The 22,508-nt window shown below is 40.8% G+C and overlaps 1 long non-coding RNA gene across 1 annotated transcript in view; it reads right to left on the bottom strand.

Annotated features, from left to right (window-relative positions):
- The window catches only part of LOC107976514 (uncharacterized), a 39,731-nt gene extending 28,980 nt beyond the window's left edge, over window positions 1–10,751 (bottom strand). The window contains exon 1 of the long non-coding RNA XR_001720560.3: window positions 10,614–10,751. This is a non-coding gene — a long non-coding RNA (uncharacterized LOC107976514). The remainder of the gene's footprint in view (window positions 1–10,613) is intronic.
- Window positions 10,752–22,508: the final 11,757 nt, after the last annotated feature.

Raw genomic sequence — 22,508 nt, 5'->3', positions numbered from 1 at the left:
GAAGGAAGGAAGGAAGGAAGGACAGATCACACAACAACCAGGAAAAAAATCGATAAGTAAGTCCTTATCAATAATAACATTGAATATAAATGGACTAAACTCTCCAATCAAAATGTATAGAGTGGCTGAATGAATTAAAAAACATGATCTGAGCCGGGTGCAGTGGCTCACACCTGTAATCCCAGCAACTTGGGAGCCTGAGGCAGGTGGATTGCTTGAGCCCGGGAGTTCAAGACCAGCCTGGGCAACATGGCAAAACCCTGTCTCTACAAAACATTCAAAAATTAGCCAGGCATGGTAGCATGCGTCTATAGTCCCAGCTACTCAGGAGGCCAAGGTAGGAGGATCACTTGAGTCTGAGAGGCAGAGGTTGCAATGAGCCAAGATTGTGCCACTGCATGCCAGCCTGGGCAAGACAGTGGGACTCTGTCTCAAAAAACAAACAAACAAAACCCCATGATCTGTTGCCTACAAGGAACACACTTTATGTATAAAGACACACAAAGAAATGGAAAAATATATTCTATGCCAATGGGAACCAAAAAAGAGCAGAAGTAGCTATACTTATATCAGACAAAATAGATTTTAAGACAGAAACTATAAGAAGAGACAAAGAAGGTCATTATGTAATTGTAAAGGGGTCAATTCAGCAAGAGGATATAACAATTGTAAATATATAAGCACTCAACATTAGAGGACCAAGATATATAAAGCAAATATCATTACAGCCAAAGAGAGAGAGATAGGCCCCGATACAATAATATCTGGAGACTTCAACATCCTACTTTCAGCATTGGACAGATCGTACAGACAGAAGACAAACAACAAAACATCAGACTTAATCTGCACCATTAACCAAAAGGACCTAATAGATATTTACAGAACATTTCAACCAATGGCTGCAGAATACACATTCCTCTCCTCACCTCATGGATCATTCTCAAGGATAGACCATATGTTAGGCCACAAAACAAGTCTTTATAAAAATTCAAAAAAATTGAAATTATATTGCATCTTCTCTGACCACAATGTAATAAAATTAGAAATCAATAACATGAGGAACATTGGGACCTATATGAGCACATGGAAATTAAACAATATGCTCTTGAATGGCCAGTGGGTCAATTAAGAAAAGAAGAAGAAAATTTTAAAATTTCTTGAAACAAAAAATGGAAACAATAAGTACAAAAACCTACAGGATACAACAAAAACAGTAGTAAGAGGAAAGTTTGTAGCAATAAACATCTACATCAAAAAAGCAGAAAAACTTACATAAACAACCTAACAATGCATCTTTAAAAACTATAAAAGCAAGAGCAAACCAAACCTAAAATTTGTAGAAGAAAATAAGTAATAAAAATCAGAGCAGAAATAAATGACATAGAAATGAATAAAACAATACAAAAAATCAATGAAACAAAACTTTTTTTTTTTAAAAAGAGATAAACAAAACTGACAAACCTTTAGCCAGGCTAGTAAGCCAAGAAAGAAGACCTAAATAAATAAAATCAGAGAGGAAAAAGGAGACACTGCAACTGATATCACAGAAATTCAAAGGATCATTAGAGACAACTATGAGCAACTATATGCCAATAAATTAGAAAACCTAGAAGAAATGGACAAATTCCTAGACACATACAACCTACCAAGATTGAACCATGAAAAAATCTAAAACCTGAACAGATTAATAACAAGTAATGAGATTGAAGTCATAATAAAAAGTCTCCCAGTAAAGAATACCCTGAGACCCCATGGCTTCACTGCTGAATTTTCCGAAGCATTTAAAGAAGATCTAATATCAATCCTACCCAAGCTATTAAAAATAAAAAGAAGAGGAGGGAATACTTCCAACTCATTCTATGAGGCCAGTATTACCCTGATACCAAAACCAGACAAAGATGCATCCAAAAAAATGATTTTTTTTAGTTTTCTAAAAACACCAAAGATATCCCTGGTGAGTATTAATGCAAAAATTATCAACAAAATAAATACTAGCAAAACCAAACTTAACAACACACTAAAAAGATCGTTCATCAAGATCAAGTGCGATTTATCTCAGGGATGCAAGGATAATTCAATATATGCAAATCAATCCATGTAATACATCATATCAACAGAATGAAGGAAAAAAAATTATATGATTATTTCAAGTAATGCTGAAAAAGTAGATGACAAAGTTTAATATCCCTTCATGGTAATAACCCTTGAAAAACTGCATATAGAAGGAACATACCTCAACATAATAAGAACTATATATGACAGACCCACAGCTAGTATTATATTGAATAAGGAAAAACTGAAAGCCTTTCCTCCTAAGATCTGGAAGAGGATAAGGATGCCCACTGTCACCACTATTATTCCACATAGTACTGGAAGTTCTAGCTAGAGCAATCAGACAAAAGAAAGACATCCAATTGGAAAGGAAGAAGTCAAATTATCCTTGTTTGCAGATGATATAATCTTATATTTGGAAAAACCCAAAAACTCCACCAAAAAACTATTTGAACTGATAAACAAATTCAGTAAAGTTGCAGGATACAAAATAAACAAACAAAGGTTAGTAGCCTTTCTATATTCCAACAGTGAATAATCTGAAAAAGAAATGAAGAAACTAATCCTATTAATAATAGCTACCAATAAAATAAGCTACCTAGGAACAAACATAACCAAAGAAGTGAAAAGTCTTTACAATAGAAACTATAAAACACTGATGCAAGGAATTGAAGAGGACACACACACACACATACAAAATGAAAAGATATTCCATGTTCATGGATTGGAAGAATCAATATTGTTAAAATATTCACACTACCAAAAGCAATCTACAGATTCAGTGTAATCTCTATCAAAATACCAATGACATTCTTTACAGAAGTAGAAAAAACAATCCTAAAATTTATGTGGAACCACAGAGGACCCAGAATAGCCAAAGCTATCCTGAATGATATGGTTAGGCTGTGTCCTCACCCAAATCTCATCTTGAATTGTAGCTCCCATAATTCCCACATGTTGTGGGAGGGACCTGGTGGGAGGTAATTGAATCATGGGGGCAGGTCTTTCCCATGCTGTTCTCATGATAGTGAATAAGTCTCACAAGATCTGATGGTTGTATAAAGGGGAGTTCCCCTGCACATGCTCTCTTGCCTGCTGCCATGTAAGAGGTGACTTTGCTCCTCCTTTGCCTTCCACCATGATTGTGAGGCCTTCCCAGTCATGTGGACCTGTGAGTCAATTAAACCTCTTTCCTTTATAAATTACCCAGTCTCAGGTATGTCTTTATTAGCAGTGTGAGAACAGACTAATACACTGAGCAAAAAGAACAAAATGGGAGGAATCACATTACCTGACTTCAAATTATACCACAGAGCTATGGTTATGGTAACCAAAATGACATAGTACTGGCGTAAAGACAGACACACAGACCAATGTAACAGAATACAGAACCCAGAAATAAACTCACATATCTACAGTGAACTCATTTTTGACAAAAGTGCCAAGAATATACATTGGGGAAAGCATAGTCTCTTCAATAAATGGTGCTGGGAAAACTGGATATCCATCTGCAAAAGAATGAAACTAGATCCCTATCTCATGCCATATGTAAAAATCAAATCAAAATGGACTAAACACTTACATCTCAGACCTCAAACTATGAAACAACTAAAAGAAAACATTGGGGAAACTCTCCAGGACATTGGACTGGGCAAAGATTCCTTGAGTAATACCCCACAAGCACAGGCAACCAAAGCAAAATGGACAAATGGGATCACATCAAGTTAAAAAGCTTCTGCACAGCAAAGGAAACATCAACAAAGTGAATAGACCACCCACAGAATGGGAGAAAATATTTGCAAACTACCCATCTGACAAGGGATTGATAACCAGAATACATAAGAAGCCCAAAGAACTCTATAGGACAAAATCTAACAATCTGATTAAAAATGGGCAAAAGAGCAGAATAGATATTTCTCTAAAGGAGACATAAAAATGGCAAACAGGTGTATAAAAAGGTGCTCAACATTAGTGATCATCAGATAAATGCAGATCAAAGCTACAATGAGAGATTACCTCACCACAGTAAAAATAGTTTTTATCCAAAAGACAATAATGAATGCTTCTGAGGATGTGGAGAAAAGGAAACCCTGATACACTGTTGGTGGGAATGTAAATTAGTACAACCACTATGAAGAAAAGTATGGTAGTTCCTTAAAAAACACTAAAAATATAATTACTACATAATCCAGCAATCCCACTGCCAGATATATACCCCAAAGGAAATCAGTATTTTGAAGAAATATGTGCACTTCCACATTTATTGTGGCACTATTCACAATAGCCAAGATTTGGAGGCAATCTAAGTATCCATCAACAGATGAATGGAGAAAGAAAAGTGATACATATACACAATGGAGTACTATTCAGTCATAAAAAAGAATGAGATCCTGTCATTTGCAACAACAGGGATGGAACTGGAGGTCCTTATGTTCAATGAAATAAGTCAGGCACAGAAAGAGAAACTTCACATATGCTCACTCATTAGTGGGAGCTAAAAATTAAAATAACTGAACTCATGGAGATGGAGAGTAGAATGATGGTTGCCAGAGGCTGGGAAGGGTAGTGTTGGGGGAGGGGGGTGCAGTGGTGATTAAAGGGTACAAAAATATAGTTAGAAAGATTAAATAAGATCTAGTATTTGATAGCACAACAGGGTGACTACACTAAACGGTAATTTATTGTGCATTTTAAAACAATTAAAAGAGTACAATTGGAATGTTTGTAGTACAAAGAAACGATAAATGCTTGAGGTGTGGATACTTCATTTACCCTGATGTGATTATTATACATTGTACATTTGTATCAAATATCTCATCTACTCTATAAATATATGTATACATACTATGTACTAATTAAAAAAAAACTGCCTCAAACCCATGAAGTGAACATTGCAGTTGTCTCTCCAGCATCCATGCACACTCACCTGCCCTTCCTCCATGTGTAGAAGCCATGATTTGAGTGAGTTGACCCTGCCCCTGTTGGTGTCAGTATAACCTCACCTCTTCATCTCAGTGATTATTTCAGAGATGAGGAGTGCTATGGTTTGAATGTGTCTTCCAAATTTTCTGTGTTGGGAACTTAATCCCCAGTGAAACAGTGTTGGGGCATGGGACCTAGGAAGAGGAGATTAGGTCATGAAGGTTCTGCCTTCATGAATAAATTAAAGTTGTTATCAAGGGAATGGGTTAGTCATCTTGACAGTGGGCTTGTTATAACAAGCTTGACTCCCTCTTGTTCTCTTGCTCTTCTGTCTTCTACCATGGAGTGACACGGCAAGAAGGCCCTCACCAGATGCTGAGTAGAAGCCAGCACTACGCCCTTGGACTTCCCAGCCTCCAGATCTGTGAGCCAAATACATTTCTCCTGTATAAACTACCCAGTCCGGGCCGGGCGTGGTGGCTCATGCCTGTAATCCCGGAACTTTGGGAGGCCAACGTGGGCGGATCACGAGGTCAGGAGATCAAGACCATCCTGGCTAACATGCTGAAACCCCGTCTCTACTAAAAATACAAAAAAATTAACAGGGTGTGGTGGCAGGCGCCTGTAGTCCCAGCTACTCAGGAGGCTGAGGCAGGAGAATGGCATGAACCCGGGAGGCGGAGCTTGCAGTGAGCTGAGATCGCACCACTGCACTCCAGCCTGGGTGACAGAGTGAGACTCTGTCTCAAAATAAATAAATAAATAAATAAATAAAAATAAATAAATAAATAAATTACCCAATCTGTGGCATTCTGTCATAGCAGCACAAAATGGGTGAAGACAGGGAGTAACCAAAAAAGAAAAGCCCATCAGCACCTAGTGTTCCTTGCACCACAGGGACTGGTTCAAATTGGTTCAATCTTGGAAAGTGCAAGGTTTTATTTAATAGTTGTGGAAGGAAACAGCTCCCTTTTGCATCTCACCTCATTGTTCTCTCTTCCTTGTACCTATAAAGGTACTGAGTCCTTGTTCCTTTGACTTAACCTTCCCAAAGAACCAGTACCACAAGGCAGAGTATGTGGCAGATGTTTACTGGAAGTTGAAGACAATGGAGATGGCTACATAACACATAGAACAACAAAAACTCAACATAAAAGATTAGCCTGTTTTCCAAAGTCTCTATGCTCCCCCTCCAATCTGGCTTTCTTTTCCCCTTAGTCACCAGTTTCCACCACCATGCTCAACAACTCTGGCTCCAACTTCCCTGCATCTTGTTTATTTTCCCTCACTTCCTGGGCCCCTCACCCTCTTCTTCTCCAGCTGCTATGCAAAACCAGAACATTCTCATTTCCTTTGCAAACTAGTTCAGCCTTCCTTTTTCTTATCTTCTTCTTTACAGCAAGGTTTATGTTTTATTTCCCACCCCGATGAATAAACCAAGATATTTTTTAAACCCAAATTGCTCCTTGAGAGAAATTGTACTGTGGCTTCCAGCTTTTAGAATATTTTCTCTATGTTGCACTATTAAAGAAAATATGATCTGCCCTATCAATTGAACAGACCTTGTGCCCTGACTTCACAGGCCATTTTCTGCCAGCCATGACATCCTATCAATTCTGCATCAGAGAAACTCTCAAATTAAGCCCTTCTTCTCCCACCCTACTCTGTTCTGCTATATTTCAGGCCACCATTGTCTCTCCCTAGACTGGGGTTACCAAAGACCATTCCATAGACTCTGATAAAGTTTGTGCTAATCTTCAGGGAAAAATAAAAATAATGCAGTGAGTTTCTCCATAAGTCTAAATTCATTTAGAATAACTAATTCAAAACTGGATATCCACATGTAAATAATGAAGTTGGACCCTTACCTTTCATCCATATACCAAAATTAATTTAAAATGAATCAGAGACTTAAATACAAGAGCTATAAAATTCTTAGAAGAAAACATTGGGAAAAGCTTCTTGACACTGGATTTGGCAATGATTTCTTGGCTTTGACACCAAAAGCACAGACAACAAAGGATAAAATTGATAAATTGTACTTCATCAAAATTAAAACCTTTTATGTATCATAGGCCACTATAAACAGAATGAAAAGGCAACCCACAGAATGGGAGAAAATGTTGCTAATTATATATCTGATAAGAGAGTAATATCCAAACTATTTAAGGAACTCCTACAACTTAACAAAAACAAAACAAACAACTGGATATACGAATGGGCAAAGGACTTGAATAGACATTTCTTCAAAGCTACACAAATGGCCAATAAGCACATGAAAAGACACACTAATCATTAAGGAAACGCAAATAAAAGACATAATGAGATACAAATTCACATCCACTCAGATGGAAATTATCAAAAACAAAACAAACAAAATCGAAAAACAAGCATTGGCAAGGATACGGGGAAATTGGAATACCTAGAATGAGTTAGGGTGTATTTCCTCCTGTTCAATATTTTGGAAAAGTTTGAGAAGGACTGGTGTCAGTTCCTTAAATATTTGATATTTCTTGAAAAGAAGAATTTTTTTCTTAAGAATAAGAAAATATTTCCTGGAAGTCATCCATTAAACCTGCCCTCACATCTAAGTATTAGATTACATGCTATGTCAGAGATTCATGGTTACACATCATAGCCTTTTCCTACTTCTCTAAGTGAAGAGAATTCTGACTTTTTGATGGGTTCTTTATGCATTGTACAAACCACACACTGTCACTTCTGTCTTGTTCTACTTGTTAGATGTGAGTTATTAAATCCAGCCCACACTCAACAGGAGGCGGTTATACAAGAGTGATTACCAAGAACCAGGGATCACTGGGGACCATCCTGAAGGTGAGCTACGATGGATCTACTGTGTGCCAGGACCACCTTAGGCACTTTACATGTGTCTAGTCTTTACAGCATTGTGGCCAAGTAGGTATTATTATTACTATTTTAGAAATTTAAAAAACATAAAAGAAAATACTAATGTGGTGGCCATGAAAATACTCTGCTCAAATCTCCTTCCAGAGAATCTTCTGTGGAGAGTATAGTTAGTTGACAGCCCCACTGTTACTCTAGAATTATTCCCAAATTTGAACTAAGGCATTGCTTTCCCTGGGCTGCTGCTGGCCAGTGACTGAACACAGCTGGGGCATCAGAGATGGCCCATTCCTGGAGGATGCAGGTCTCATCTAATGGGCAGTGTTCACTCAGGGACTTCCCATTGGCCTGTCTGAAAATGTCTCAGAAAAATCTGGGGCTTTTCCTACACAATCCTCCTTCCTTACCACTCTTCTTTCACAGATGTCAGACCCGCCTTGGAGTCTGAGACTGTCCTTGCCCATTCCTGCTCTTTGCCTTTTATCCTTCACAGGAATTTTCTTCCAATAAATCTCTTGCATGTCTAATTCTACATGGTGTTTGTTTCTCAGAAGACCCAAACTTATGTGTCAGAAAAGTTGAGTGATTTGCCCAAGTGAGTTGGGGGCATAGATGGGATTTGAACACATGTTTTGACTCCAAAGGCCAAACCCAACTCCTTCAACACAGCATGCTATCACTTTGTACTGGGTTAATGGTGGCCCTCCAAAAGATAAATTCATATCCTAACACCTGTAACCTGTGAAGGTGACCTTATTTGGAAAAAGGTCTTTGTAGATATAAGTTAAGGATCTTGAATTATTTGTGTGGGCCCTAAATCTTATGACAAGAATCCTTAGACAAGACAGAAAAAGAAGAAGACACAGATACAGGGAGAAGGCCAGAGATTAGAAAGATACCCTGAAGTCATCAGAAAGTGGAAGAGGCAAGGAAGGATATTTCCCAAGAGCCTTCAGTGGGAGCTTGACTCTGGATATCACCTTGATTTCAGACTTCTGGGCTCCAGTTCTATGAGAGAGTAAATTTCCACTGTTTTCAGCCACCCAGTTTGTGGTCATTTGTTACGGCAGCCACGGGGAACTAACACAAGTATTTAACCTCTAACTTTAATACTAGCACAGTGCCTGGCACATATTAGGTGTTTCTAAAGCATGATCCTTGTGGCACATATACACCATGGAATACTACACAGTCATAAAAAAGAATGAGTTCATGTACTTTGCAGGGACATGGATGAAGCTGGAAGCCATCATTCGTAGCAAACAGAAACAGAAAACCAAACACTGCATGTTCTTCCTCATAAGTGGGAGTTGAACAATGAGAACACATGGACACAGGGAGGGGAAAATCACACACTGAGGCCTGTTAGGGGGTTAGGGGCAAGGAGAGCGAGAGCATTAGGACAAATACCTAATGCATGCGGGGCTTAAAACCTAGATGACGGGTTGATAGGTGCAGCAAACCACCATGGCACATGTGTGCCTATGTAACAAACCAGCACATTCTGCACGTGTATCCCAGAACTTAAAGTAAAATTAAAAAAAAAAAAAAAGAGTGATCCTTGCTTGCTCTGGGAAGGTTTTTAAAAAGAGCTAATTAGTTAATAGATAACTACATGGGGATGATGAAACAAAGCTTTAAACTGCTTCTAAGTAACTCGGATTGAATACTATAAAATTGTACTTGATGATTGATTTCTAGTTTGAGTGTTATCTAGGAAGAGAATGAATATTTGTGGAGTGCCTGCTGTGTACCAGACACTAAGATAAGTTTTATTCATAAATTACATCAGTGGGAGGAAATATTATAAATTATAACGGTGAAAGCAAGGCTTTTGGAGTCAAATTTGAGCTCTGATTCTCATTAGCTGTATGACCTTTAGCAAATTATTTAAACTCTCTTAGCCAAAATTTACTTATCTGAAAAATAGAAAAGTGATTCCTATCTCCCTTCCCTGCTTTGAAGATTAAAGGAGATAATGAATGAAGCAGCTGAGCACAGTGTCTGGCACATAGAAAATTTCAACAAACATCAGTTATTAGGAGTGAACCATGCTGGTGGGTGCAGGACTGTCGAAGTGGGAACTAGGGCTCTCATCTGAGAACAAGAGGTGCTAGATACTCCCTTCTAAGAGGTCAGAGAACTACAGTGTTTGGGACAAGCTAAGTCCCCACAGGGCTTGCTGAGAAATTCCAGTTTCAGCCCCACAAACACAAACCCCCCAACTCCTTTCTCCTGCAGGTGAACTGGGAGTATGGAGAAGACAGTCTCTTTGTGTTAGGCCTGCATCTCCCTAAGGTCGAGGAGGGTGGAGGTGGGAGGGGGTGCTATGAATTTACTTAAGGGAGGAGACTAAACTGAGCCTCTGCCTATACTAATGTGGCGCTGCGGCTGTCTAGCATAGGAACGTTGCCAGGCCCGTGAACCAGCAGAGGTTCTGAGTCTTCCAGGACACTCAGGTTTCCGTGACATACCAAAGCTTGGAAGGAGAAATGCCTTCCCTAGTTCCCTCCATCCCTGTCTGTAACCTGTGACAGACAACCCCAGTATTCCACACACCCCAACAAGGCTGCCTAGTCAGGGAGGGGACCCTTGGCAGCAAGAGGCTGTTAGGGGCTCAGGGCTGCTTCTGTCAGAGGGCTGATCTGGGGAGAGCAAGCTGAATACTGATCTCCCACACCACAGGCGAAGCAGCAGGAAGACCCTCACAGGGCCCTCCGAGGAACCAACAAACGGGTTTCACAGAAGTGCCCATATTTGGACGCCTGCCATACCCTGGAACAAATGGCCCGTCGTCATCAAATGGAGGAGCTGTGGTGGCCAACAGAGCGGATTACAAGCTTACAACAGGCATCCAAGTAAGATGAGACCTGCCTGTCTTTCTCCTCCTGCCCCCAACACCAGCGCAGTGCATGCTGGGAAGGGGGAGGTGTTGGGGGAAGCTGAGGAGGCCAGGCCGCCCTCCCAGGGTCTGGCCGTCCTGTCAGCCTGGTTGCCCATGAGAATCACATGGGGAAGCTTTCAGGAATTCTTCATGAGCCCAGATATTCTGGTTTAACTGGTCTGGAGTGGAACCTAGGCACTGACATTTTTAATGAGCAGCTGAGGCTGCAAACCACTTCTCTAAAGCCAAAGTAGTAGCCTGCGCCGCTGGGGGAAGGTGTAGGATTGCAAGAATTCGCAAATACAAATAAAAGTATCATATGACACTTAACGTTAAACACTATCTAAAATTCTAATTTCACTGGGCATTCTGTATTGATAAAATATTGATAGTGACAATCTTAGGAGGGTAGGAAAAATATTTGGATTGGGTAGAAGATTGAAATTTGAAAATGAACAAACAGGGCAGAGTCTTAAGGATCAGAAGTAACGGTTTAGTATTAAAAGGTGACTGCAATGTTATGGAATGGGGCTGAGCTGTCAAGAAAGGAGATGTTACCCGGTGAAAAATAGGGGGATTCCACATAAGCACACTGGGGGCAGTTGCAGAAAAAATAAAACCATTTCATATTTATGCCCCTAGTGAGATGAGCCTCCCAGTAAACCAGTTATGTCATTACAACCAACAACCTTGCAGAAGGGATGAGAGAATGGAAGCTGAGAGAATTTATGTGATTTGTGGAAGTTCAACACAGCTCGTAAGTGACAAACCAGGATTTGAACCGAAGTCAGTTTGTCTTTAAAAAAACAAAAAGGTAGCAAGTTCTTTCTACTATACCATAATGACTTCTAGAACTTTTCTTTCTCCCTTTTCGTTTGTTTGTTTGTTTTTGAGATGAAGTTTCACTCTTGTTGCCCAGGCTAGAGTGCAATGGCTCGATCTTGGCTCACTGCAACCTCCACCTCCCAGGTTCAAGCAATTTCCCTGCCTCAGCCTCCCGAGTAGCTGGGATTACAGGCATGCACCACCACGCCCGGCTAATTTGTATTTTTAATAGAGATAGGGTTTCTCCATGTTGGGCAGGCTGGTCTCAAACTCCTGACCTCAGGTGATTCACCTGCCTCAGCCTCCCAAAGTGCTGGGATTACAGGTGTGAGCCACCGCACCCGGCCTAGAACTTTTCTTTGGTACTAGTAATACTAGTAGATTGCTTCCCTAAAACAAGCAGGGAAAGGAAGCAAAAAGCCCAGAGAAGCGCCCCCACCACCCTCCACCCCCTACCCCCATTAAAGTACAGAGTGAAGAGAGGCAGGGACTGGGGCTGTACATTTTGGACCCTACAGACTGGTCCTATCCCTGGCCTTGCTGACATCTGTAGGTGATCAAGGTGAAAGCAGAAGACCCTTCTGTCTCCTCATTCTCTCAGCTGCTGAGCAGCCAAATATGGGGAGCTGCGTGAATGTTTATTTCGCAGGAAGTTCTGCTGCTCCATCATGATGTCTCCTGCTTATATTTCTGTAATTAAATGTCATCTCATTGTGCATGTACTTGTTGTGCTTAAGCCCCAAGGCTGTTTTAGTAAAGGGTACAATTTTGTAAATCAAATGGAGAAAAATAAACAAAACCACCTGTTCTGTGAGACAGTGTGCTGCCAAGCGTGGAGCTCTCCTGTCCCTCCCTGCCTCCTCCAGAGTCCAGGAGGGGAGGGCAAGAGAAGCCCCCAGGATGGGGGGTGAGGAGTGTAACCACTTCAGTGAGGGGTACCTTGTCCCTATTCAAAAGTAACTCTTTAGTAGGGGGCTCACCACTGCAGGGCCTTGGCTTTCAGTGGGCCAAGAACAGCTGTTGTGACAGGCGGGGACAGCCACTCAGGACATGAGGGAAGTCAGGCTGCAGAAGGTGGACAGCCCAAGAAGTCCCTTAGGCTCACATATGGGAAAGCAAAACTTATGATTGAATAATTCCAGCCTTTGCCTCGCCCATTCTCACCTTCTGTTAAACAAAAAGCTGTCTTTTCCCTCTCAGGGTCTCTCCTTCCTCCCCCATATGGAGAACTCGGTGTTTGCCAGCCTGTCTCCTGGGATTTCAAGATGCGGCATAAGAGTAGGTACAGAGAGACAGGACAAGAAACATAGGAAGGAAGAGAGAGGGAAACTAAACCGACTGGCTTGTGGGCTGGGCTTTGGGGAGCATTCTTTGTAGAATTGAGAGGGAGATACAAAAGCAGTCTTAGGTTGGGAGAGAAATGGGTTTGTTTCTCCTCTAAATAATTTATCGAGGAGAAATTCACATAACGTAAAGTTAACCAGCTCCACGGGAACAATTTAGTGGCATTTGGCATATTCACAATGTTGCGCAACCAACCACTTCTGTCTCATTCCAAAATGCTTCCATCGCTCCAGGTAAGGGTATTTTAAGGTGTGTTGATGTGGATTATGCATTTGATCCCTTAATGTTTGTCAAGGGACGGAAGTGAAGATTGGAGTATATTTTTAATAACTGTTGACTTGTAGACTTTAACCTAGCAAAACTGGGTCAGGTGGACCCAAGGGGTTATTTGGGTTCTGTACAGCCATGGCCCCCAGCGCAGGAGACCTGTAGGAGTGCCTCACCCACCACCACATTAGGCTCTGTGCTCCCAGGTTTCCTACAGTGACTTTGGTACCTTGGTATTCTTAATGACCTGATCTTACCAGGTTACATGTTGGTGGGTGGGACGCACTCTGTGATATATCCTGCACCTATGTGCTCTAAGACTGAGAGTCTGACCTCAGTATCCTCCAAGAGAGGACCCCACCAGCAGCCTGGTGTGAGCTTTGGGTTACCTCAACCCCTGAAGCAAGCTGAACTACTCATTCTTTTCCAAACATTCCCTGAAGCCTCCCACCTTTGTCCTTTCTGGTGTCTACACCAGCTTTCCCCCAGTTCTTTACTCCCAAATAACCAGATGCTAACAGTTTTTAAATTTTCTTATTGCTCATATAATATCTGATATGTGATTATGCATGCATGCTTAAGTACATGTACTTTCTCTCTCTCTCTCTCTACATATTTGAGTTTTTTGTTGGGTTCATTGCTTGCTTTGGAAAAATTGGATCATGTATTCTCTGCATCTTCTATCTCTCATTCAAAAATATCTCATAGAAGTTCCTCTCAGTCCCCTGGTATGTTTCAGATTCATTATTTGTGTTGGCAGCATTGTAATCCATAATGAGGCTCCTTCATAATTTATCCAACCCTTTCTCTATTGATGGATATTTCCTCTGTTTTAAGTTTCTGTCCCTCTAAACAATGAAGCAATATTGTTGTACAATATATATCTTTATATACCAATGCTTTTACTTCTATTGAATGGATTCCAGGGTTGAAAGTCATGTGTATTTTAAAATTTAGTGTATATTGCTTTCAAAAAGGCTGAAACATATTTTCGGCAGCAAAATATGGAGTACTTTTTACCCTCATCCCTAGTAGCAACAGTTGCTACCCCTCGTTTTAATTTTTTTGCAGTCTTATAGTCATGAAGCCATATTCCATTGTAAACTTAATTTGTAGTTTGCTAACTCCTGATGAGCATGAGCATCTTTTTCAACTGTTTATTTGGCAGAGGGATTTGCTTTTTCTGTGTATGTTGTACTTCAATACAAAACTTTCTTAGAATTTAAAAATCTGCTGGGTTTATGATTGGGATTGCATTACATTTTTAATTTTTTGGAGAATAAATTTTTTATGAGATTAACTCCTCTCAACAAATTGCATAGTATTAAAATGTATCCCTATTTTCTTTATGTTTTTTCCCCATAGGATTGTTTTTCACATAGTCCTGTACCTCTCTTTTATATTTATCCCTCAATGTTTTATAGATTTTAGCTGGGCACAGTGGCTCACGCCTGTCATCCCAGCACTTTGGGAGGCCAAGGTGGGCGCATCACTTGAGGTCAGGAGTTTGAGGCCAGCCTGGCCAACATGGTGAAACCCCATCTCTACCCAAAATACAAAGATTAGCAGGGCATGGTGGCAGGTGACTGTAGTACCTGCTACTCAGGAGGCTGAGGTAGGAGAATCGCTTGAACCCGGGAGGTGAAGGTTGCAGTGAGCTGTGATTGTGCCACTGCACTCCAGCCTGGGGGACAAGAGCGAAACTCCGTCTAAAAACAAACAAACAAAAACAAAAAAAATTTTATAGATTTTTATCACTAAAATTAAATATTTTTCTCATATATATTTCTTGATGAATATGCTATAGCAGATAAATGATTAATTTAATATGCATTTTGGTAAACCTTGCCACCTTACTGAAGTCTTTATTAATCTGAGTGTTGGGTTTTTTTTTTTTTTTTTGAGACGGAGTCTCACTCTGTCACCCAGGCTGGAGTGCAGTGCTGCGATCTCAGCTCACTGCAGCCTCCACCTCCCAGGTTCAAGCGATTCTCCTGCCTCAGCCTCCCAAGTAACTGGGATTACAGGCGTGGGCCACCACGCCAAGCCAACTTTTGTATTTTTATTACAGATGAGGTTTCGCCACATTGGCCAGGCTGGTCTCGAAATCCTGACCTCAGGTGATCCTCCTGCCTCTGCCTCCCAGAGTGCTGAGATTACAGGCATAAGCCACCATGCCTGGCCTAATCTGAGTGTTTTTTGTTTTGTTTTGTTTTGTTTTTTAAATTAGTTTTCTAGGTTTTCTAAGAATGCAATCATGTGATTAATGAAAGAAAATATTGTCAAATATTTATGCCAGTGATTCAATTTTTTATTCTTATTGTATTTTCTAAAAACCTTATCCAAGACAATGTCAAATAGTAATGGTAACAGCAGGCATAAATCTGGAAAAGAAAAGATAGAATCATGAGCAAAAAAAATATTCCAATACTTTGTCACTTCTTTCAAATGTTTACACTAATCATTTATTTTTCTTACCTTATTACATTTGTTTGACTCTCTAAGTCTCTAAGAAAATGTTGAATTAAAATGGTAATAGTGGGTATTCGTGTCTGATTCTGATTTTAATTGAAATGTTTTTGGTGTTTTGTTAACTAGAATATTGTCTATTGGTTTTTGATAAAGAGATTTTATTATCTCCAACAATCCTAATTTTTATTTTACTTAAAGTTTTAATAGGAATAGCTACTGAATGTTATCAAGTGCCTCTGCAGAAACTACTGATAAAATGATATGGTTTTTCATCTTTAATTTTTTGATAAAAAGACTTATGTTGATATGTTTCTTGACGTTGAGCTTTGTAATACTAGAATAAATTCTCCTTACTTTAGTGTATTAGTCTTTTTGCCACATTGCTAGATTCTATTTGTCAATATTTTATTTAGGATTTTTGCATCTACAGTTATAAGTATTGGTCTATAATTTTCCTTTTTATGCTGTCTTTATAGGGTTTTAGTGTAAAATTAAGCTTCGTTTGTAAAATAAATTCAGAAGCTTCCATTTTTATTCCTTGGTCTAGAATATATTGATAAATATTACTATTATCTATTCTTTGAAGATTAGAAAACTGAGCTGTGGACTCCTCTGTCCTGACACCCTTTTCAATGGTAGATCTTTGATAATCTTCCTGATCTGGCCCACTGTAATTAGTTATTCAGGTTTTCACTTCTTGGATTAACTTTGGTAATTTCCTTTAGATCTTCAATTTTGTTATCATGGAGTTAGCATATAATACACACTTATAATTGTTCAAATCTCTTCTGTATCTGAGACCATGGCTCTTCATTCATTCCCAATCTTGTCTTTTTGTTGTTGTTGTTCTTTTTTCTTTAATTAGATTTCAGAGAGGTTTATCTGTTTAGTTGAACTTTTTAAGAATTAGCCTTTGGGCTAGGTGCGGTGGCTCACGCCTGTAATCCTAGCACTTTGGGAGGCCAGAGGCAGGTGGATCACTTGAGGTCAGGAGTCTGAGACCAGCCTGGACAACATGGTGAAACCCCAGCTCTACTAAAAATATAAAAATTAGCCGAGTGTAGTGGTGTGCACCTGTAATTCCAACTACTCAGAGGCTGAGATACGAGAATTGCTTGAACCCGGGAGGCAGAGGTTACAGTGTGCCAAAATAGCACTACAGTCCTGCCCTCCAGCCTTGGCAACTGGGTGATACGAAAGAATTAGCCTTTGGATTTGTTGACAGTGTCTCCTGTGTTTTTGTTTTCTGTTTAGTTCACTCCGTTTTCATGTTTATTAATTCTCCTTTAGAACACTTTTTCTGCCTCACTTTCCTCTCCCTCTCCAGAGAAGTCTTAATAAAATAAATTTGACTTTGACTTTATTGTTCCGTCCTTCTCCCACTTTTAGGTTTTGCTGACATACGGAAGAACTTTTCAATCTAGATTACCGTTATTAGAATTTACTTGGAGTATTTATTGCCTATTTCAGGAATCCTTATTTAGAACTTGTATTACACATTCTTAGATAGTCTATCATTATGGGTTTAGATATTATAAATATTTATATAAAAAGCAAGCATGGCTCACTATTTCCTATCTTATTCTTCTTCCATAATCTTGAGTTCTCTGTTCTGATTCATCTGTTGTTTCACCAGAGTCTTTTCTCTCGTATTTTCCCCAGATAGGTATGAGAATAATATATTCTCTGAATTCTTGCATACCCCAAATATCTTCCTTTCTTGCTGATATATGAAGGATGTCCTGGCTGGCATAGTCCTTTTTTCTCAAGAGTCCATAAATGTCACTCTACTAACTTCCAACACAGCAATGTTAAGTGTCAATCTGATTCTTCTTCCTCGTTCTTTTTATCTGTGAATTTAAAAAATTTATAGTGCTACCTGTGGAATTCAGAAATTTTACCAAGATATGATTGGGTGTGTGCCTTTCCTCTTTAATATAGCCTAAACCAGTGAAACCTTCCAACATACTTTCTGATCCTTCTTTTTTTTATTTTTATTTATTTATTTTGAGATGGAGTCTTGCTCTGTTGCCCAGGCTGGAGTGCAATGGTGTGATCTCAGCTCGCTGCAACCTCTGCCTCCCGGGTTCAAGTGATTCTCCTGCCTCAGCTTCTGGAGTAGCTGGGATTACAAGACGCCTGCCACCACACCTGGCTAATTTTTGTATTTTTAGTAGAGATGGGGTTTCACCATGCTGGCCAGGCTGGTCTTGAACTCCCAACCTCAGGGATCTGCCTGCATCAGCCTCCCAAAGTGCTGGGATTACAAGCGTGAGCCACTGCGCTCGGCCTCTGATACTTCTTTATCCACAGGAAATGTTCTTGCACTATCATTTAATTGTTGCCTCTTCCCACCTGTTCCTTCATCTGGAATTACAGTTTTCCTGTGCAGTGGACATCTTGACTTGATCCTCAGGCCCTGAGTTGAATTTCAACACTGACTGTTCTACTCTTCACCTAATTCAATTAGTTTTCATTTGAAAAGTCATGTTTATTTGTTTACATTCCAGGTCATCTTTTAAGGACTTTTCTTAAATCTCCTCAGTTTCTCATTATTTTTATTTTTGTATGGGTCATAGACTTATCTCCTCCAATAGCTCTAATTTTTGATGAGTACTTCTTCTGTCCTGGTTGCTTTGTTTGTCATTTTTCTCTCTCTCTAGCTGTTGTCCTTCTCTGATGTGTGCTTTTTCTGTGTTTACTCCTTGGAGCTCAGGCATAGCTGCTAAGAATCTTATGTGGTCTCATTTCCAAGGGTAGGAGATGGCCTTGTGGTCTCAGTCCTAAAGGCCAGTAGTGGAGCACACAGGGGTTGTTGGGCCCTTGTGAAGGCACCACAAGAAGCAAGACTTTATGTTTTATTATGTTTCCTATCATTCATGAGCTCCCCGCCTCAAGGATGAAATGGCCTCAACTTACATTTTCAGCCCTGGAAATCAGATATGCCTTTCCAGCTGATGAGGATGTTCCTCAGGGTTGGGGAATCCCCTGAGGCCAGCTTTCTGGGGAAACTCTGTTCAGATACTTACCTGAGTCCTTCAGACACTAGTACCCAGGCTCTCACATAGCCCAGAGGGGAGAAGCCACTAAACTGTACAGGTGCCCTCTGATCAGCTTCTACCGTCTGTCTGGATTATGTAGGATAGTCAGGCTGGAATTGCAGTTGGGAGGGGAAAAAGTTAGGACATGTTGAGCTACCATGTTCCTGTATTCCTGCTGATTTCTTCAAGTCAAAACTCTACCCATCCTTAAAGGGTGTTCACAAAAGCCACTTCCTATATCCTTCTTGATCCTCTTGTCTCATGGCTCGTTCTCAACTCTGGCCACACCCTAAAATCTCCTGAGGAACTTTAAAAAATACTAACACCTGGGTCTGCTCTGGTCTAACTGATGTGGAGTGCAGTCTGGACTTCAGGATTTTTATTTTTTATTTACTTATTTATTTATTTATTTATTTTGAGATGGAGTCTCGCTCTGCTGCCCAGGCTGGAGTGCAGTGGTGCGATCTTGGCTCACTGCAAGCTCTGCCTTCCAGGTTCACACCATTCTTCTGCCTCAGCCACCCGAGTAGCTGGGACTACAGAAGCCCACCACCACGCCCGGGTAATTTTTTGTATTTTTAGTAGAAATGGGGTTTCACTGTGTTAGCCGGGATGGTCTCGATCTCCTGACCTTGTGATCTGCCCACCTCGGCCTCCCAAAGTGCTGGAATTACAGGCATGAGCCACCACGCCTGGCCAACTTTGGGATTTTTAAAGCCCTTCATGTGGCTCTAACAAATGAGTCTGACATGCAGCCAGGGTTGAGTATCTAACTTGGTGTGATCATCCCCTCCTCCCAGCATTCAGTCTTTCTTGTATCATAACTTTTGTGTGCTTATTTTATCTTCCTACTAGTAAATGTCTTGAGCCCACATTCGCTTATTCTCTCAGTAATTCAGTTATCCACTTCCTCACTTTATTCATTCATTTAACAAATATTTAGTATGTGCCATCCTTCAGGCAGCAGGCCCTGGAAGATTCAAAGATAAATACGAGTCTCTGTGTAAATATATTTACAGACTTGTTTGGGTTAATATTTTGCAAATGGACATGAATTTTTCTTAGTGCTTCTCCTTAAAACAGACCTGGAGAAAGCTGCTATAGACTGCTCAGCCACTCTGCCCTGACAAGTGTGTGTGAGGAAAAGTGCTATTGCAATTTCAATTTTTAAAAATCCAGATAAATAAAGGTGGCAATTCCAATTGTTGGCAGAGACAAATGGGCAAAGCCAGAAAGATCTGTGAACAGGAAAGCCTCAAAAGTCACATAGCATGCAGACTTGTGTCTCAAACACCTGCCGCTCACTCACCTAGAATCCCTAGAATCCAAACTCCCCCAAGAAATGGATAGCAAGTTTCTCTTTTCTTTCCACAAATTTCTCTTTTTTTCCACTGACTGGGTATATTCACAGGTCCTATATAAATAATGTTTGCTCTGAGTCATAAACATGAAAAACCATTTCTAAGTACTAAGGTTCTGGTGCCGTCTATTGTTTGCAAATCACTGCTGCACACTGGTTGGGAGGCAGGGCCATAGAGGGAAAGCCTGCTGGCTCTTGAGCTGGAAGATGCAGTCCTGGGACCCCACTGCTCCTCTGAGAGCTACCTGCATGGGTCATGTGTACCCTTCACACATGACTGGGAGCCCAGGTGATCTCTTTCCATCCTGAGTGAACATTTGTGTGGACAGGCTTTTCAAAAATGTGCATCTGGAATGCCAGAGGAAGGGCGTCTATGCAGAGAAGTTGTCCTGAGGCTACATTCCGCAAGCACTGGGAAGCTAAAAAAATAAAATAAAATAAAAAAATAAAAACCAAAAAACAAAAACCTGACTTTTGAGCTAGAATAACAAATACCACCAAATTAGAGTAACTTTTCTCCCCTCTTAATTTACTGTATTTAAAGTCACCTCACCTATCAGGATCCTAGCCAGGAACCAAGAAAAGAAGCCAAAAAGGGCTCTAAGTACAGTTGGAGATGGTGGAAGTTTTGCCGCATGGACATTCAGGCATTTTATATCTAGGAATACCAAGCTGTCATCCAACATCCATTTCCTTTTCTTTTCTTTTCTTTTTGGAGATAGAGTCTCGCTCTGTTACCCAGGCTGGAGTGCAATGGCATGATCTTCGCTCACTGCAACCTCCGCCTCCCAGGTTCAAGCAATTCTCTTGCCTCAGCCTCCCAAGTAGCTGGGATTACAGGCGTCCACCACCATGCCCAGCTAATTGTGTTTGTATTTTTAGCAGAAACGGGGTTTTACCATGTTGGCCAGGGTGGTCTTGAACTCCTGACCTCAGGTGATCCACCAGCCTGGGCATCCCAAAGTACTGGGATTATAGGCGTGAGCCACCACGCCCAGCCCCATTTCCTTTTCTCCATACCTAGTTTTAATAAGTTGAAGTATCTGGTGTCCAAACTTCCTACAGATGGATAGTAACACATTGGAGGGCATAAGAGGATGTTACAGGCATGCACACTGACAGCCATGAGAAGCAAGCAGGAGACAGAAAAATGAAAATGTGCAGATAGTGGCATTTCTCTGTCTTTTCAGCTCATTCCATGTTCAATAAATATGAACGTTTCATCTCTTCCTAGAAATTCTGATACCTGGTCCCAGGCAGATATCCTCCTCCTCAGCATAGGTGGGGTTGCTCAGGAGGCAGAATCTGGAGCACGTTGTCATGCAGGTTTATTATGGAGAGTCCTGGGGACCATCACTGTGGAAGGAAGGGCAAGGAAGCAGAAGTGGGCAGAGGGAGAAGTCAAGCCACAGTGTGGCTCAACAATAGTCTTGACCACCTCCATGGGAGGCTCCAGAGCCAGAATAGTCCTTTAGAGCTGCCTTGTTTGGACCACAATGAACAGGTCTTTATATTCATAGATCAATAGTCACTGAAGCAGGCTGCTGAGGCTTCCTGGGCAAGGAGGCTCTCTACAGCTGAGGCAGTCCCTGGAGGGCTGGCAGGAAAGGCTCTCTGCCACAGCATCCCCTGCAGCCGACACAGCAAGCCCCTCCTTGACGGGGACCATGGTGACACATCACGGTGTCCACGGTGCTCCTTGACTCATGCCCTGGAGGACCAGGATAGTCTCACCTTCTCTGTGCCTTACTTGACTGATGGCTGTGACAGAGACTGCTCATTATCCATAGCCTATCCATTCCAGATTTGGGAGGGAGGGTAGCAAGGCACCCAGCTAGAATATTTTATTTCTCTGCCTTCCTTGTGAGTTGGCGTGGCCATGTTATTTTGGCCAATGAGATATAAATAACAGTGCTGTGTAGGAGTTCTGGGAAGGCTTTTTTAGAGTTACACACTCAGCTTTCTCCTTTTCTGCTCCCTGGAATGTGGTCATGAGAGCAGAGTTCTGGCAGCAATCTTGAACCATGAGGTAACTTAAGGATGGGACCTGTGTATTTCCATAGATCAGAAAGACAGGCAGAGCCTGAGTCCCTGATGACTCTGGAGCTGCCATTCCGGAAAAGTTCCAGAGTTCTTTTTGTAAGAGATAAACAAATGGTTATCCTGTTTAAATCACTGCTATTTTGAGGTTTCTGTTTTGCAGCCAAGTTCAGGGGCCAAACTCTACTGGGGATTTATGATTAATTAAGATAGTAATTTTTGCTGATTTTGGAATCCATCATCTCTTCATTACCACTGTAGCTATAGTAGAGGTCCTTGTTTCTCCCTCTGCTCTTCACCCCCTGCAATAAATTGCCCATACTGCTGCCAGAGGGATTTTCTACTTGATAAATTTGAACATGTCCTTCCCATTGTTAAAAACCTTTCAAGAAACTCTTGAGCTCTAAATTGTCTGTCATACTTTGTCTTATGAATT

Source organism: Pan troglodytes, chromosome 7 (genome assembly GCF_028858775.2).
Source record: "Pan troglodytes isolate AG18354 chromosome 7, NHGRI_mPanTro3-v2.0_pri, whole genome shotgun sequence".
In the NCBI taxonomy this organism is placed as follows: Eukaryota; Metazoa; Chordata; class Mammalia; order Primates; family Hominidae; genus Pan; species Pan troglodytes.
This window is presented reverse-complemented; position numbering and strand designations above follow the sequence as displayed.